This window comes from Mustela putorius, unplaced genomic scaffold (assembly GCF_011764305.1).
Source record: "Mustela putorius furo isolate JIRA1106 unplaced genomic scaffold, ASM1176430v1.1 tig00001063_pilon_pilon_pilon, whole genome shotgun sequence".
In the NCBI taxonomy this organism is placed as follows: domain Eukaryota; kingdom Metazoa; phylum Chordata; class Mammalia; order Carnivora; family Mustelidae; genus Mustela; species Mustela putorius.
This window is the reverse complement of record NW_025421556.1, coordinates 4,429,221-4,447,009: the sequence shown is the minus strand read 5'-3', so window position 1 is coordinate 4,447,009 and position 17,789 is coordinate 4,429,221. Positions and strand designations below refer to the sequence as shown.

At 37.0% G+C, this 17,789-nt stretch overlaps 2 long non-coding RNA genes across 2 annotated transcripts in view; one reads left to right on the top strand and one right to left on the bottom strand.

Moving 5' to 3' along the window:
* The window catches only part of LOC123393892, a 151,702-nt gene that overhangs the window by 84,557 nt on the left and 49,356 nt on the right, over positions 1-17,789 (bottom strand). The gene's annotated exons all lie outside the window — the stretch shown is intronic.
* On the top strand, positions 2,292-6,981 carry LOC123386994. The gene is made up of 2 exons (XR_006608700.1): positions 2,292-4,491; positions 6,365-6,981. It is a non-coding gene; the product is annotated as an uncharacterized LOC123386994 (long non-coding RNA).

The window sequence follows — 17,789 nt, the reverse complement described above, 5'->3', positions numbered from 1 at the left end:
TTAACAACATAGGAAACAACACATCTTGGGGAGGATTTGGAGAAATGGGAACCCTCTTATACTGTTGCTGGAACTGTAAACTGGTGCAGGCACTCTGGAAAATAGTATGAAGGTTCTTCAAAAAGTTAAAAATAAAACTACCCTACAACCTAGCAATTTTACTACTAGGTATTTACACAAGGAATACAAAAATACCAATTTGAAGGGGCACATGCACCCCAATGTTTATAGCAGCATTGTCAACAATAGCCAAATTATATAAAGAGCCCAATGTCCATCAACTAATGAATGTATAAAGAAGATGTGTTTTGTCTCTCTCTGTGTGTATGCATATATATATAAAATGGAATATTACTCAGCCATCAAAAACAATGAACTCTTACTATTTGGAAGGACATGTATGGAGCTGGAATGTATTATGCCAAGTGAAATAAGACAATCAGAGAAAGACAAGTATCATATGATTTCACTCATATGTGGAATTTAAGAAACAAAACAGAAGAATGTAGGGGGAAAAAAGAGAGGGAAGCAAATCATAAGAGACTGTTTTAGGGTTGATGGAGGGGAGGTGCGGTTGGGCTAAATGGATGATGGGTATTAAGGAGGGCACTTCTTATGATAAGCAATGGGTGTTGTATGTTAGTGATGTATCACTAAATTCTATTCCTGAAACCATGTTAACTAACTAGAATTTAAATAAAAACTTAAGAATAAAAAGATCACCTTGAAATCACGTGTGAAAGAAAAATTATCTCAGAAATTAAAGAAGATTTTATTCAAGTCTTGGAATAGAGCAGAGAGATTGAATTCAACTCCCATGAAACAAAAGACAGGAGGATTTTCAATTGCTAAGGTGAGGTAGTGGAAAAGTACCAGAGGATGTTAGAGGAGAGGGTAGTCAAGGCAGTGAGGTCATCTATGCTTGCTCTCTGTCACTTTCTAACTTAGGCGCCCACTCTACAACAAAGACTAGAAGATAGGGGCACTAGCTATCTTGATTGATTGCATTTTAAAGAGATGGCCAGGGGCCTAGGGTCAGGAAGAAGCCTATCTAAGGTCTGGTCAAGCTTAGGGGAAAGTTGAGGCTCTCTTTCTCATGTGGGCCTTAAATCCAATGACTGTGTCTCCTTATGTTCTTAGAAGAGAAAGAGAGAAAAGACATACAGAGACACCGAAGGAGAAGGCCATGTGAAGACAGAGAAATATGAGTGTGTTGTATCCATAATCCAAGGAATATTAAGGATTTCTGACAGCCATCAGAGGCTAAGGGAGGCATGGAATATATTTTCCCCAGAGCCTCCAGAGGAAACAACCCTGCCAATACCTTGATTGAGGTCTTTTGGATTCAAGGACTGTGAAAGAATGGATTTTTTTAAGCCTATTAGTTGTGGTAATTTGTTATGGCAAACCTAGGATTGTTATATAACAGCTTTCTGACAGGTTTCTTTCCAGTTCCCACTGAACTCCAAACATCAAAATTGTACATCTCATTAATGACTTAATTGTTTTGTACTCTATTCCTTTTTTAAATTTTCTCTCATTTTTCCTCCTTATTAAGTACCAGCCAAAAGCCATGACTTCCTCCTTTACATTCTTTTAATAATGCTGATGATAAGAATGATACCCCTGAAACTTATTTAGTATTTGTTCCACCAAACAAGCTTTATGCATTTTCCTTTCTAAATCTCATCAAAACAAGGCAAGTACTAGTATTTTTTATATTAAAAATGGAGACACTGAGGAACAGAGGGATTAAATAGTACTAAGTGGCAGAATGAAAATTTGCTTTGAGATCGGACTACAGATTTTACTATGATTTTACTATATTTTTCAGTTTATATCATTGAATGTTTGTTTCAGGCTGCCTTCTAATAACTATGCATTTTTCTTTTTTGTACATTCAACAGAGATAACAAAAATCAGATGCATAAGCATATCCATTTAATCTTCCCTTTTAAAGGTTTTTAAATATTATTTATATTGTGATGCATTTCTTTCAACTTTTATTAATTCAGGAAAAAAATGAGGCAAATTGTGTGAATACTTTTAACCTATAAGTAATTTAAAAGTTCTGTCTTATTTATCTTTTTTTCTTTAGGATTTTTTTTTTTTTTGAGATAGAGTGAGAGTAAGAGAGAGAGAGAGAGAGAGAGAGAATGCACAGGCAGGAGGAGGAGAAGAGGGAGAAGAAGACTTCACACTGAGCAGGGAACCTGATGCAGGGCTTGATCCCAGGACCTGATCATGACCTGAGCTGAAGGCAGCCGCTTAACCAACTGAGCCACCTAGGCACCTCTTATGTATTTTTTTTTTTTTTGTAGCATTTAGCACAATTCTTTGAATGTTAGAAGTACCCAAAATTTTATTAAATGAATATAGTTAACCCAAGTATCAGCTCCCAGTTGTCCCCCAGTTTCCCAGCATTCTAGGATTGTATTTTCCTTCAATATTTTAATATAATGGCACAGGTCCCTATTGTATATGCGGTGGAAAGCCCATTGCTCTTCTGCCCCTCAGTGCTTCCGAATCTCAGGAGTTGGGAGAGGGGTCCATATATGTTCCCTGCTACCTACCACTTCTTTTCCTTTTGAACTCCTGCTATTAGCTTCATTCTGTGACTTGTCTCCTGAGACTGCCATCCTCTTTTCCTGTTCCACTGACAAGAAAGTGCTATCTGGTAGACTCCTGCTGATTGTCTGGAGTGTAAAGGGGATGAAATCATTTCAGACTTATTCATCCAATAATTCAGCAAACATACAAACATTGAGTGTTTTGTAGCACTGTGGTGGGCACGGGGAATACCAAAGATAACCAAACAAATGGAAATTCCCACATTCATGTAGCTCATACTCAAGTAAGAAAAACAAAACTCCCACAGATGCACATATGAATATAAAATTACAACTGAGGTAAGTGTGATGAAGGAAAGGCCCATGGTAGATTGATAACTACGGCAATGGCTTGAACAGAGAGCAGAAGGATAAGTGCGCATTAGCCAGACCTGTGGCAGAGAGAGTTGGGGGATATGGGCACTGAAGTAAGGATGACAGCACATGCAAACAAACAATAGCAGGGTGAAGCAAGGTACACTGCAGCAACTATAAAAAAGCCCATTGCTAGGGATGCACACCTAGGCCAAGAAGACAGAGGAGTGAGTCTGGAGAAAACAAGCAAAGTCACTTTACCAAGGGCACAGTCTTCTTCAGACTTCTTTAACAACAAATGGGATCTTAATTCTAAAGTTAATTGAGAGTTAGTGAACAGTTCAAAGCAGGAGATTGACATATACCATTTGTATTTTGAAAAACAACAACAAAACCTCTGGCTACTATATATAGACAAGGACTAAAAGGGTGAGGCATAATGGATGTTAGGGGTTCCTAAAAGGAAGTATCGGTCCAGGTGAAAGATGATGGCTTAGAGTAGGGAAATGATGGTAGAGATGAAGATAAATGGTAAGATTTGAGAAGTACAATGCAAGAGAACCTAGTGATATGTGGGAAGCATAGGATGTCAAAAATATAAAGTTTGCTAAAAATGGGATAGGCAGCAAATTGCAAAAAAAAAAAAAAAATACGTGTCCAATGCTGCAGTCTTAAAAAGTAATCAGACTTTTGAATATGGGAAATTTTCATGAGCTATATCTCTTCTTAGCCTCTTGCCTAAGAGTTTTTCTTTATACCTACTTACTTCCCTTTAAAACCACATTTTATACCATCATTTTGTTGCTTTACATATTTCTAGACTCACAATCATTTCTTCATAATAACTTTAACATAATACACCTATTAAGTGGACAGTTTAGCAGTAAATCTCCACTACTTTAGGGCCTAGATTTGCACTGCCAACACTTCTGTTGAACTGTTGCTAAACTGTCTGCCACAGTTTCACCCTTAGCACTGAAAAGACCTTGGGGATGTACTGAAATCAAACTTTTTTTTTAAAGTATATCTTAGACCAAATTCTTAGACTAAGACTTTCACCAGAACTTCCACAGTCACAAAGTTGTGTGTGACTGTGGTTACTTTCATCTCCCTATTGAGTCAAATTATTTCAGGCTTCTTTTAACCCTTCATATCCTAACATCTCCTGTTATTGAACAGATGTAGTATTTATACCTCCTAGAAGAAAATTAATTTTTTTATTATTTTCTAGTTCTCATACTATATATATTTGTATTCCCTACCCTTCAAAAATATCAGTCAAGGTATCCCAAAATGGCTTACAGAAACTAAAATCTATATATAATTTTTTTACAAAGAACAGAATAAGTGAAGTACTTAATGTTAACAGGTAGAATCAAAGTGCTTAGTATGAAATGACTACCAAATCCATACATTTCTTGGAGAAGGAGTATCTATACCTAATATTGGATTTCTTCTTGTGCTCTTTTGAAGGGAACATCCTTTTGTCTCAGAACTTCCCCTGTTTTCTTACCCGGATTTCTTCACCAGGGCTGATGAAGAGTTGGCAAGAATCATTGACCATCATGTAAGACTGAATTCCTTAAATTAGCAACAAAAGCTTTGTTCTTTAAAGGCACTTTGAATTAGAAAGTATAGTTCTGAGACTGAGACATTAACACGTGGAACTTAAAAATAAGGCCATGATTGGGCTTTGCCAAACTTAATTATATCTTACTGTGCTATCTATATACTGTACTGCCTTTATTGGGTTACAGCAAATTTGGCTTTCTGTCATTTGTGAAATACTAGCTCCATCCTGTTTCCTGAATTAGTACTGATTTCTTGGGACAAAGATCTGATTATTTAACACTGATGTCTTTTAAACAGTGTAGTTTTTGTAACAGAACAAAAATCTTTTGACTCAATTTTTGATGACCATTCTTTACCCTTGAAATATAAGATGGGCTTTAATCACTTTATTCTCGATATGACTTAAACAAGCAGTGATCATAGAATATTATCCACTTATGACACTTCAATTCACTGGGCTATATTTAGATGATGACTTCTTAGGAAATCATTTTATAACTGTTTCTTTTTAGGAGTAGAGTTGGAATAGGAGAAAAAGTATTTTCTGTTTTTCTTATAATATAGTATGGACTAAATAACATATAGAATGTGTTTAAGTTCTTAAGAATTAGACTTCTGTTGATTTTTCACAATGTAAAGATCAAGGTCATGAAGTACACTGAAATCTCTCATATAAGGTAGTTTAGTTGTTTTTGTTTATAGATACTGTCATTATTATACCAACCACCACTTTATGCTACAACGTAAGATCAATAGTTTTGTCAAACAGAGTAGTATTCAGTTTTATGACAAAAATTATGTCACAGATGGCTACATAGTTATCAAGGTAACTTTGTATTTAAAAATTTAACTGGGAATAAGAAAAGTGAATATGATTTTATTAAACTTTTTGTTTAATATTAACTCTGAGTATGTTTAAAAAAAAAAAAACTTACTGTCTTTGGAAGGCTTCCTAATTGACTAATTAGTCCTGCTTACTAGTATCTATATACCCCAAATAATAGTTATAATCCAGCACTAGTATATAGTAATTTGTAAGTTAACTGATAGGTCATTAAGCATTGTCTGGTTGTCTGTGAGTATGGATGGGCTGAGGATAACAAAATAAATAAGCAAGGGTATGAAGTATCTTTTGCAATTTCATGCTAAGGGTCATTCTGTCCTGAACTATTTTACCCAGCTTGAAGACAGATTACCACCTCTTTCTCCACTTCCTTCATTAAAGATAGTAGAAAGGAAGTAGGGTCCTCATGATGATGATGTTTGGTTGGTTTGCAGTCCTTATTTCCAACTACTGAATCCTACAACTTTTGCCCCCACATAATGCTGTTACTGTCAATAACTGACATGTTTCATGGAGATGAATCCCTTAGAAGTCTTTGTATTTGTCTGTTGCAGAATCAGCATTTGTCTGCCCATCAATTTCATTTTCTATCCCATATATAATCACAATTTTGCCTTTCACCTTAATTTGTTTTTTCTTTTTGTTTTGCTTTGGCTTGATTTTTCATTTTATGATTCCATGCTATCATGTAAATACCAATATTGATTAAGAAGTGAAATTCCTTTGTAATATAAAAATGTAAACCCTATTGTCTCTTCTTTTTAATGGTTTATTATTATTAAAAACTTTAAGAGCGAATATGGTTTCTTTTGTTTTGTGGAGGGGAGTGAGACTTACATAATTTCTAATAGAGGGCTTGCATATTTTTCCAGTTATTTTGGGGTTTAAATTCTTCAAGAATATCTATGAGAAAAACTGAGAAGATAATTGGATATGGAATCTGCATTTTGAAAAGATAAATTGATATATTTATTCATTTTTTCATGAAAAATCATATGTAAATGACACTTTCCCTCTCTGACAGTGGCAGAAAGAGCTGAAGATTCGACAGAAAGAAGATGCAATATGTGAGGCCCAAGAACGTAAAGACAAAGAGTTAAAGGAAAAAAATCATTTCAGAGAAATTATGAAGAGAAGAGAAGAGAAACTACACAAGCAAACCAAACCCTATGAGCTTCCTCCTAGGACTGAAGTAATTTCATTAGAAATAAGATAACCCCAAAATTGAAGTCCATATGCCAGAAATTGCATGAAAGAGAGCAAGATAGCTAGATGTTAGGAAAAACTCCTTCTAATTAACTAGAAGCCATTTCTTCAGAGTTGTTATCCTGGTGCAGACTCTTTAATAGTTTTATCTTCGTCCTAAATTAGCAGCTCTTAATCACATTTGAGTGAAGTGATTTTACTAGTTAAACATTTTCAAGAGTATGTCTAGAGCTCTTCCTAATTGACTTTTTTCTTTTGATCATACAGCATCTTTAATGATTCTCGGAGTATTGATTTTCAGTGGACCATTAGATGGAAATGGATTGTAAATTATTAATGAGTCACATTTAAGAATTATTCCTTGAAAATAGAATGAGCACCAACTGATACTCCTATGTTAACTATTATTACAAATAAAAGAAGTAAGGCACCTGGTTGGATTTGTATTTCATAGTCAATGCCGCATCCAACTCTAGGTCAGAAACTTGAATTCAGTGAAGTACAGTAGATAAATAAATATAGGCAGGCCATTCATCTCAGGATGATTTGGTCTTTGGTGGATACCAAAGAAGACCCCTGAGTGACGGTGGTTTTACCTTGCCAGATGAGTTTATAAGGGTGAATCTTGATGGTCCTAGAAGGTAACAGGAACACTTACCAGAGGGAGTCAGCCAATTACAGGTGATTTTTAAAAGGCACTTCACTTCCTCTGAAACTCTCAATCTATAGGTTGGGTTGGGGTTCCCATGATGGCTTACACCTCTTCCTGAAAATCACAGATAATAACCACACCTCTATTTCTTGATACTCAAGGGACAGTTACTTTATTAGGGATGTTAAACTCAAATGACTACCAGGTTAGGAAGGTAACAGAACTCAGCAAAATGAGCTATGGAATACCTTCCCTATCTAAAAAAAGTTCCCAGCACTTGGCTATACTCATCAAGGTATGTCCAGTAGTATAGCATCATACAATCTTCCAAGAAGGAGCTCTTAAATAGGATTGTTTTTTAAAATAAAAGCTGTTAAATTTTAAAATACTGGCAATTAATTTTTTAAAAAGAATCACATAATTTGGGATTGAATTTGTGACCGATATTATGTGAATATACAGTATCATTCTTTAAGATAACAATAATATGTAAAAGAAAAATGAGAGGTTTGAGGAAGGTTCTTTTTATTATGATTCTCTATAAGGCTGTTTCAAATCTATGTGGCGCTTCCCAAATATTTTGTGTCATCCTTGTTTCCTTTTACAGAGATTTAGTTCTCAGAAATAATATCTTCCAGTGTACCTTTCCAAATACCTACATCAATCTGTGCTTTCTTCATATATGAAAAGAAATCTCTCCTACAGAGGCCAGCCAACCCCTTTCCCTGAGTTTCATCACTTTGAAAATCTTGCTTCGTCAGCTATTTACTCTCCTCCTTGAAGGAACTCCTTATTACTCACTCCTACTCACAGATGTCTCCATTTTCTACCATCCTTCCATTCAAAGCCCTTTCTCCTTAAGTCCCACAGCGATAGCAGCCTTACCAGACTGCTCTTTTAAGTCATAACCTTTCTGACAGGTTGTGAAAGAGGGAACCATTGGGCTGTGAGTTGTGGGGAAGGGTCTCTGGACATCTCATTGCTACTTATAAGAATGTCAGCAAATTCTGCTGTTTCAGAACCACTTTCATACAATCCTGGTGCTTCCAGTTTCTATAATATTCTAGTGTTCTGGGGCATGGATTAGTTTGCCTTAAGTCTTCCTGCAGACTTAGGTTTATTTATTCATTTTTCTGTTCTGCTTAGTCTGTTCCCACTGTTCACCTGCTTTCCAATTTCCACATTTTCCTTAGTATTTTCAATGTACTGTCCTATTTTCTCCTTATGGATTCATGCCTTTAAAAAAAGTAATTCTTGGGGCACCTGGGTGGCTCAGTGGGTTAAAGCCTCTGCCTTCGGCTCAGGTCATGATCCCAGGATCCTGGGATCGAGCCCCGCATCGGGCTCTCTGCTCAGCGGGGAGCCTGCTTCCCTTCCTCTCTCTCTGCCTGTATCTCTGTCTACTTGTAATCTCTGTCAAATAAATAAATAAAACCTTAAAAAAAATCTTTATAAAAAAAATTTAAAAAAAGTAATTCTTTTTCTATCATAGTAGTAGAGATTTCTAAGGGAGCAAAGACAAAACAATGTATGTATACACATATACATAAGGAGAAAGAGATGATTAGTCAGAATGTTTATACCTTTATTCTTAAATTATTTAATGAAATTCTTTATTCATAGCCTTTAAAATTCTTACAGTCTGACAACACACATCTCTCTTGGTCTTCCTCCTATACCTGGATTAGTAGAAAAGGCTGGGGCTTATAGATCTGGGTTCACATTCTAACTATGCTCCCTGGTACCCACGAAACATTGGGTATGTCACCAAAACTACTGCAGCTTCAGTTTACTCACTTATAAAATGGGTGCCATTTGTGTAAAGAGTGGCACCAGTCAGAAACTAATCAGGAAAACAGGAATGTGTCAGTCATTTTAAGAGAGAGTTTAATGTAAGGAATTACTTTCAAAGTGTTAGAGACTTGAGAAAATGAAAAGGAAACATAGAAACATTACCAAGTGCAAGAAATCGGTACCACCCCCATGGCCAGGGCATCAGAAGGAAAGAGGGCTGGATTATTAGACTCTAGAAGCAGTGGAGACAAGTTGCATAAGGTGGGATCCAGCCCTCTGTCAGGAAGGCGCTGCCCTGCTGCTGCTGGGACCTCTGACAGGGCACAATAAGGCAGTCTGGGGGCACAGAGGAAAAAAGGAAACAACAAATTGTCTGTGGCTCAAATCATGCTGCCAGGAAGAGCAAGAAAAATGGGAAGAATCAGGGCCATCTTTTGCCATCCTGGAGCTTTTCCTCTGATGCTCCTGTCCCCCACATCATAAAGCAGATGGAAGGGTAGGTTTGGGGCTGAAAAGCACTTGTTAAATAACTAGAAAAAATATGTAGTGCAATGCTTAGAACATATTAACTACATGCAATACAAATTAATCCAACCCCTTTTATCTTCTGCATTTTTGGCCTTCTTTTCTACAAACTTTCCCCAGACCCTTCCTCTCCTCAAAAAAGGAGCTTGAAAGAAAGCATCACCTTTTAAGTTAATGTAAAGCAAGTTTATTATCATTTATCTTTATAAGTAACCCTTAATTCTTTCAGTAAGTACTTCACCTAACACAAGCTTAACTGGAACTCTTTTGTAATTTACTTTCATATTGATTTTGTCTCACAATTCACAAAGTGTTCTCCGAGTCCCAGCCTGGGCTGGGCACCAGGTGGTTCTCTCAGTGACTCTTGTGTGTTTAGGTTATGGTTTCTGGGCTGTGGTTGCTTGTTTTCCCAGTCTCCCCGCTTCAAGTTGGTAGGAGGAAGAAGGAGAATGATAAATATATTCCATGTCTTATTAACTCTCTGCAGCTCTTACTCATCTTTAAGTGCTTCTACTGCTTGGAAGCGTTAACTTCTCTAGCTCTAAATCCCTTTCTACCCCAAACTCATTTCCATGACTCGTTCCTATGCTACTTTCACTCTATGTATACATTTATTTTGAAAGAGTAAACCCAGGTCTTCCTACATTCATTTACTATGCGTTCTCTATAGATTTCTGTTAGCAACTCCCAAAGCAGCAGCTTGTTTACATCAACTACCTAATTAACATTATACCTTACTGAGAATGAAATATTTATAGGAATTTTAGCCAGTTTTACTAGGGCATTAGAAATTAAAAGATAGGGACGCCTGGGTGGCTCAGTTGGTTAAGCAGCTGCCTTCGGCTCAGGTCATGATCCCAGCGTCCTGGGATGGAGTCCCACATTGGGCTCCTTGCTCGGCGGGGAGCCTGCTTCTCCCTCTGCCTCTGCCTGCCATTCTGTCTGCCTGTGCTCGCTCTCTCTCTCTCTCTCTCTCTGATAAATAAATAAAAATCTTTAATAAAAAGAAATTAAAAGATATATATTAAGGGACAAAAGAGAGAAAAGATAAATAGTAAATAAATTCTGAGTAACATAAGATGAACATAAGCATTTCCCCTAGTGCAATTTAATAAAGATAAATCAAAAGATTTGGAAAGGTTTGTGGAATGCCAAAGAGAAGTTTAGGGAAGAAAATACCCCAAATAAATGTCTCTACTCTGACATTACTGAATGGGTGTTTGGGGACATGAAGTAGTAGTAGACAAAATAACTCACAATGGTAGAAACTCTACCTAATGTGTACCAACTATAATTCAAATAATTGATTCTTCTGCTCTTACCAGTAAAAATGCTCTCTTGGACATATGACTCTAACTGTCGACTAGTTGATTATGAGTGACCGTTCTCACTTTAAAATTTTTTTTAAATATTTTATTTATTTATTTGAGAGAGAGACAGTGAGAGAGAGCATGAGCAAGGAGAAGGTCAGAGAGAGAAGCAGACTCCCCATGGAGCTGGGAGCCCGATGCGGGACTCGATCCCGGGACTCCAGGATCATGACCTGAGCCGAAGGCAGTCGTCCAACCAACTGAGCCCCCAGGCTGTATCAATAAATCCAAAGAAAGATACCGTATATAACTAGTAAACACAGTTCCTTCTTTTCATATACCACCATCCCACCACTGTCCATACCACATGGTCCTATAGCAAGGTTTACAGTAGAGGCACTTTCGACATTTAAAGTTGGATAATTATCTTAATGGAAATTGGGCCTTCTGTGCATTTTCAGCTATTTAACGGTATCTTTGGTATCTACCTGCAAGATATAAGTCATATGCCTTGCCTTCCCCCCTCCCCATCCCGATCAGTTCAGACTACCAAAAGTACCTCTGGGAATAAAATTGCTCCTGGTTGGGAATGACTGGCTTATAGTTTCACTAACCTTGAGTTCCAAATTCCAAATTTAACTTATTGGTGATTGTTTTTCAGGTTTCTTTCAAATTCTGTCCAGCTGTTTACACATGAAGCTCTTACTTTTGGTCAGCGGGTGACTCCCACTTAAAATTACCATAGGTCTCATGAAGCCACTTCATTCCTCCTCACATCTCCATTTGCTGAAGTGAAAATATGAACAAGAGGGCCCTTATTTGTTTTATATGTCATTAACTGGTGATATTTATCACATTTCCTGTGGGCTAAACACAAGTGAAGGCAGGAAGCCATGAAAACCTGCTCTGCCAATGCCTGTATAGAAAAGACATGCCTATAATAAATTCCTCCCACACTGTACTTCACAGCCCTAGGCTGGCCACTTAAGACCTCAAGTATTTGTAAGTCTCCTTGTACTAATTCTAGGTATTTTTCTCTGACATATAGGATGTGTTTGGAAATTTAGAGCAAAACTCATTTTAAATTATCATCTTCTATAAAATAAATTCACATATTTATATAGTTTTGCAAATTTGTTGATTTGGTGACTTTGGAGCTACATGCATTTTTCATAGTGACATAGATTTCAAGGATAATTTGGCTCTAATGTTATTCAAGCTCACTTTTTCCTCCAATCATTCTAGCTAAGGGACCTATTTACATAATACCTAGTGCCTTGTTATTTTTTTATTCCTGCTTCATTGGAAAGCCAAGAGTAAACAAAAACAAATGCATTTCCAAAGCAATTTTTAATTGGAAAATCTTTGTGGTATTTCACTTTCTAGTGAAATTTCCCAAGCCTATTCTATCCTGGAAAAGGCAGGTTTTTTTTTCTTATGAATTAATGCACATGGTAGAGGTTAAGCATTTCAGAACCATGAGTGCAACTTTTTTTATTATCTGTATATATTCTAACATCTACTTTTTATTATTATTATGTTAGTAACTGTACAGTACTTCATTCATTTTTGGTGTAGTGTTCCATGATTCATTGTTTGTGTATAACACCAGTGCTAATAGCAATACATGCCCTCCTTAATACCTATCACTGGGCCAACTCATTCCCCCACTCTCTTCCCCTCTGAAACCCTCAGGGTGTTTCCCAGAGTCCATAGTCTCTTATGGTTCATCTTCCCCTATGATTTCCCTCACTTCATTTTTCCTTTCCTTGTCCTAATGTCCTCCATGCTATTCCATATGTTCCACATATAAATGAAACCATAGGATAATTGTCTTTCTCTGCTTTATTTAGTTCACTTAGCATAATCCCCTCCAGCTCCATCCATATCGATGCAAAAGTTGGGTATTCATCCTTTCTGACGGCCGAGTAATATTCCAGCATATATATGGACCACAACTTCTTTATCCATTCCTCTGTTGAAGGGCATCTCAGGTCCTTCCAAATTTTGGCTATTGTGGACATTGCTGCTATGAACATTGGGGTGCATTTGGCCCTTCTGTTCACTACCTCTGTATCATTGGGGTAAATCCCTAGTAGTGCAATTTCTGGGTCATAGGGTAGCTCTATTTTTAATGTCTTGAGGAACCTTCATACTGTTTTCTAAAGTGGCTGTACCAACTTGTGTTATACCAACAGTGTAAGAGGGTTCCTCTTATACAAAGACTACTAGCAATCCAGTGATGCCATGACTATTTACTCTCAAGTTTCCTCTCAAAGACATTCATTTCATGTCACTGGAAAACGGAATTTGAGTAAATGCTAAATTCCCAGGAAGACTGAACATTGGTAGCTTCCTGATAGGCCCAGGCAACCAAAAGCCAAAGAAAGAGAAATAAAATGCTGAGAAGTCATCTTTCATTTAAGTTAGCCATCAGTCATTCCCCATGCCTGGTTTAAGGAGAAGGGTGAAAATAAGCTTACAACCTAGCTATTTAATTAACAAATAATAAAAGGTTTGAAGTTCCTTGAAGGAAAACTCGAGAGTCCATTACAACCTTTGGGGCTAACACAGATGAAATCAACACTCATGAAAACAGGGAAATGATAAGGAGGAATGAAATAGCTCATAAGATGTTAAGTGTTAGTGCTTACAATCAATAATCTAGTGCTCTCATTTTACAGATGAGAAAACTGAGCACTGGTAGTTCACCAAGCTAAAGATAAGATATTTATTATTTCACTGAATACAACAAAACTATGAAGCAGATAAAATAATGTCCATTGAATCCTGAGGTAAAAGGGGCTTTTAAAAGTAATGTGCAACAATGTCACTTAGGTCTGTGAGCTCTAATGACCACACTACACTTCCTTAGAGATTTGGAAAAACAGTAGCAATCAAGAGTCTTACCCGAAAACCAGTTCTGTTTATGATACCATTCTGAGGCTCTCTCTCCAAACACAACATGCCACTTATGAATATACACTAACAATATAGAAGAAAAACCACAAGTATATGAAGTTGAATTGTAATAAAGTTTTTGATGAGTTCTCAAAAGAATTAAAAACTTAAAATTCTTAAAAAGTTTGACAATTCATAAAATAGGCAAGTAACAATATGCTACTCTGTACTTATCCCATTGTACAGTTATTATTATGATTGTTTGGAAAAAATAAATTGTATTTGGGAAGAGAGGTGTAGACAATAGAAAAAGTTTTGATTGTGCCACTTCTGTGTTTTCTGTAGAGTCACTCAATTCAGGCAAATGGATGTTTTCTTGCCTATTCCTTGACTCTATTTTATTGACATATTGTATTTGTCAACTAAGTATTATTTGAACTTTGAAGAAAATAAGTTTTTAAAACATATTTTTGTACCACATCTTCCTTATCCATTCATCTATCAATGGACACTTAGGTTGTTTCTATATCTTGGCTATTGTAAACAGTACGACAGTAAATATAGAGGTGCATATATCTTTTGGAAACAGTGTTTTCATTTTCCTTGGGTAAATACCCAGCAATAGAATTAATGGATCTTATGGTTATTTATTTTAATTTCTTGAGGAACCTCCAGAAGGGAGGTGAGTGGAGTGATGGGCAAAATAGGTGAAGGTGAGTGGGAGGCAAAAGCTTCCAGTTAGGGAATGAGTAAATCATGGGAATAAAAGGCACAGCATAGGGAATATAGTTAATGATACTGTAATAGTGTTGTATGGTGACAGATGGCACTTAAGGTTTCTGGTGAGCACAGAATGATGTATAGAGAAGTTGAGTTACTATGTTGTACACCTGAAAATTAACGTGTCATTGTATGTCAATTATACACATGAAGACAATTTAAAGAAAAGGATTTTGGTAATAGCTGCAACTAGATATAAGGCTCAAGTGATTCAAAAGGCAAACCTTGGATTTTAACTCAGATTTCCTAGTTCTTAATCTTATGTCTTGTACACTTGTACATCAATATAATGCAGGTAATTTTAAGCACCACCATACCTCACAAGAACACTGATGGCTATATTTTAAATGTGCCTGTGAAAAGTGAAATGGAGTATTAATCCAAGGTTGTAGATGCAGAACTGTCTGTTCCTCCAGGGACAGCAAAATAGCTTTTAGAAGGTAAAGTAGGCATTAAAACCTGGATTTACAAAGGTGGTCTTATTTCTTTACCATTTGCTATGATTCTAAAGCTTGTATTTCCTGTTTACTTTCCTCCTTAAAATTACTCTAGATAACCAAGTAGCACAGCAACAATTTTAAAGGACAATAGGAAAGCCAGTGAATGTGGGGATGGTGATGAAGAAGAGAAAGATAATAAGGAGGAGGAAAATGATAAAACCAATATGCACTGAATCTTTGTTTTACTATGGACCAAATACTGTGTTAAGGCTTCTCATTTAATTATTAGTTTTTCACAACTCAGGACAAATGTGTAATTATCTCTTCTTATAGATAAGGAATTAAGGCTTAGAGAGGTCAGTTAACTTGTTCGTGGTTGCACAGCTACTCTAAGTGGGCCTTCTGAACTTATGTGATTCCCAGACCTGTGTTCTTAAGCAATGTGCTACAGTGAATCTGCAATTATATCAGCATGTTAAGACTAAAAATGGTGACAGTCACAATAATGATGAGGAGAAGGAGAATAAACTTCTTGAGAGCCAAGATATTGTATTCTTACTCAATGATGTTATTGCTCAGAACTTATAACAGTGTCTAGTCCCCAGCAAGTTCTCAATATATGTGTTTCTGGAATAACTGAGTGGATGGATGTATGAACGAATAGATGGGTGGATGAACAAATGAATGGATGACTTGAAGGAGGGTTTAAAATATTTCTATAAAACTAAAAAGCTCATTTAGAGAAGTATGTTCATTTAACAGCAGTGAGTGAGTACCCCTTCACAACCCCTGTTGTGCCGTGGATGCAGTGGCAGGTGTACTCTCATGGAGATTGCCATTTGCTTGCTGGCTTCTGTGTCTATTACAAATGCAAAAGGCTTGCACATCATAGATAACATACAAAACAAATGCAGTTTAACCCCATTGTAACTGATATCAAAGGCAGTATTTATATTACTAGAGTTAGGGCACAGTGGAGAAAATTCTATGAGAAAAAAGAACCATTCCCATCCCGGTTATGTAGAAAAGGTTATGCCCTTCCTAGGTTACCTGATTCCAGGTTCATTAACAGTCTGCTACATTTCCTCCTCACATACAAGTTACTTTTGTGAGCACACTAAAGCCTTTAGAAAATTAATTTTTTACAGGTATTATAAATACTGGCATGCTTCTGATTTTTTACAGATACACCGACTCCTGTTCATCTGTAGCTCTAATGTTTCATTTTACTTCTCCATCAAAAGCTTCTCAATCAAAAGCAATAATTAAAGAATACCTATAGTAGAGTCCCTTCAGTTGCATTCACCCCTCAACATGATCACCAGGGCATGAGACCAGTGGCCCGAGAAGTGAGGAAAGGTGGGTCTTGAGGAGGAGAGGGCCCAACACTCTACCAGGCAGGGAGACTGTAGAGAGTAAGCATTGGAAGGGGTAAATTTAACAGTGATTGACACCCTCACTGCCTACCTCAAGGTGAGGGGTGCTTACAAATACCCAGATAGATAAGGAGATTGAGCACCTCAGGTTAGTGGGTTGACCTGCTGCTGCACCACTGAGGAACTGGTAAGTAGAGAAAAGTATTAAAAGAGGTATTATATGCAGTGCTTTACAAAGACACGGTCTGTTGTCTGGGTGAGATGAGAAGCCAGAACTCTGTTTTAGCACAAGAAAACCAAAGAGGGAAGATTAGATATACTTCATGACACATGAGTACCAAAAATGTATCAGCCCATCCATTCTGCAGTAGAGATTAGGGAGAATTCACTGGACACTGGGAAGATTTAAGAATTCAATCACCTCTCCACTACCTTGCATGGGCTGTATCTCCCCTCTGTGTGTTCAAATGTCAGCTAAGAAAAGAGAAGAGCATGAGAGGTAGAGAACATGAAAGACAAAACAGTTATCCCAAAAGAAATAAGTTAATATTTAAATAGTCACTTGAGATAGAATCTGGGAAGATGGCAAAGTAGAAGGACCCTAAGCTTACCTCATCCTACAGATACAATTAGATAACACATCATTATAAAAACCGAGAACCTGAAGACTGGCAGAATAAACTCCATAATTAAATGTATAGAAGAGGCCACATCAAAGAGGGTAGGAAGGTTGGAGACTTGTGGAGATCAAAACAGACCCTAGGACTGTCTTCAGGAAGGTGGGAGGGATCCACAGACACTAAGAAGGGAGAGATACAGGCTATCACACCAGGGAGCCTGTACAGGGAAGATAGGTCCCTGTAATATTTGGTCTTGAAAACCAAAAATGGTCAGCATCACCAGCCATCAGGTAAATACAAATCAAAACCACAATGGAACAGGAAAAAAAAAAAAAAAAACACACAATGAGATACCACTTACACCAGTTAGAATGGCAAAAATTAAGACAGGAAACTAGTGTTAGAAAGGATGTGGAGAAAGGGGAACCATCTTACACTGTTGGTGGGAATGCAAGCTGGTACAACCACTCTGGAAAACAGTATGGAGGTTCCTCAAGACATTAAAATTAGAGCTACCTTACAACCCAGCAATGCACTACTAGGAATTTACCCCAAAGATACAGATGTAGTGAAAAGAAGGGCCACATGCACCCCAATGTTCATAGCAGCAATGTTCATGACAGCCAAAGTGTGGAAGGAGCTGAGATGCCTTCCAACAGAGGAATGAGTAAAGAAGATGTGGTCCATATATACAATGGAATATTACTCAGCTATCAGAAAGGATGAATACCCATCATTTGCATCAACATGGATGAAACTGGAGGGGATTATGCTAAGTGAACTAAATCAAGCAGAGAAAGACAATTATCATATTATTTCACTCATATGTGGAACATAAGGAATAG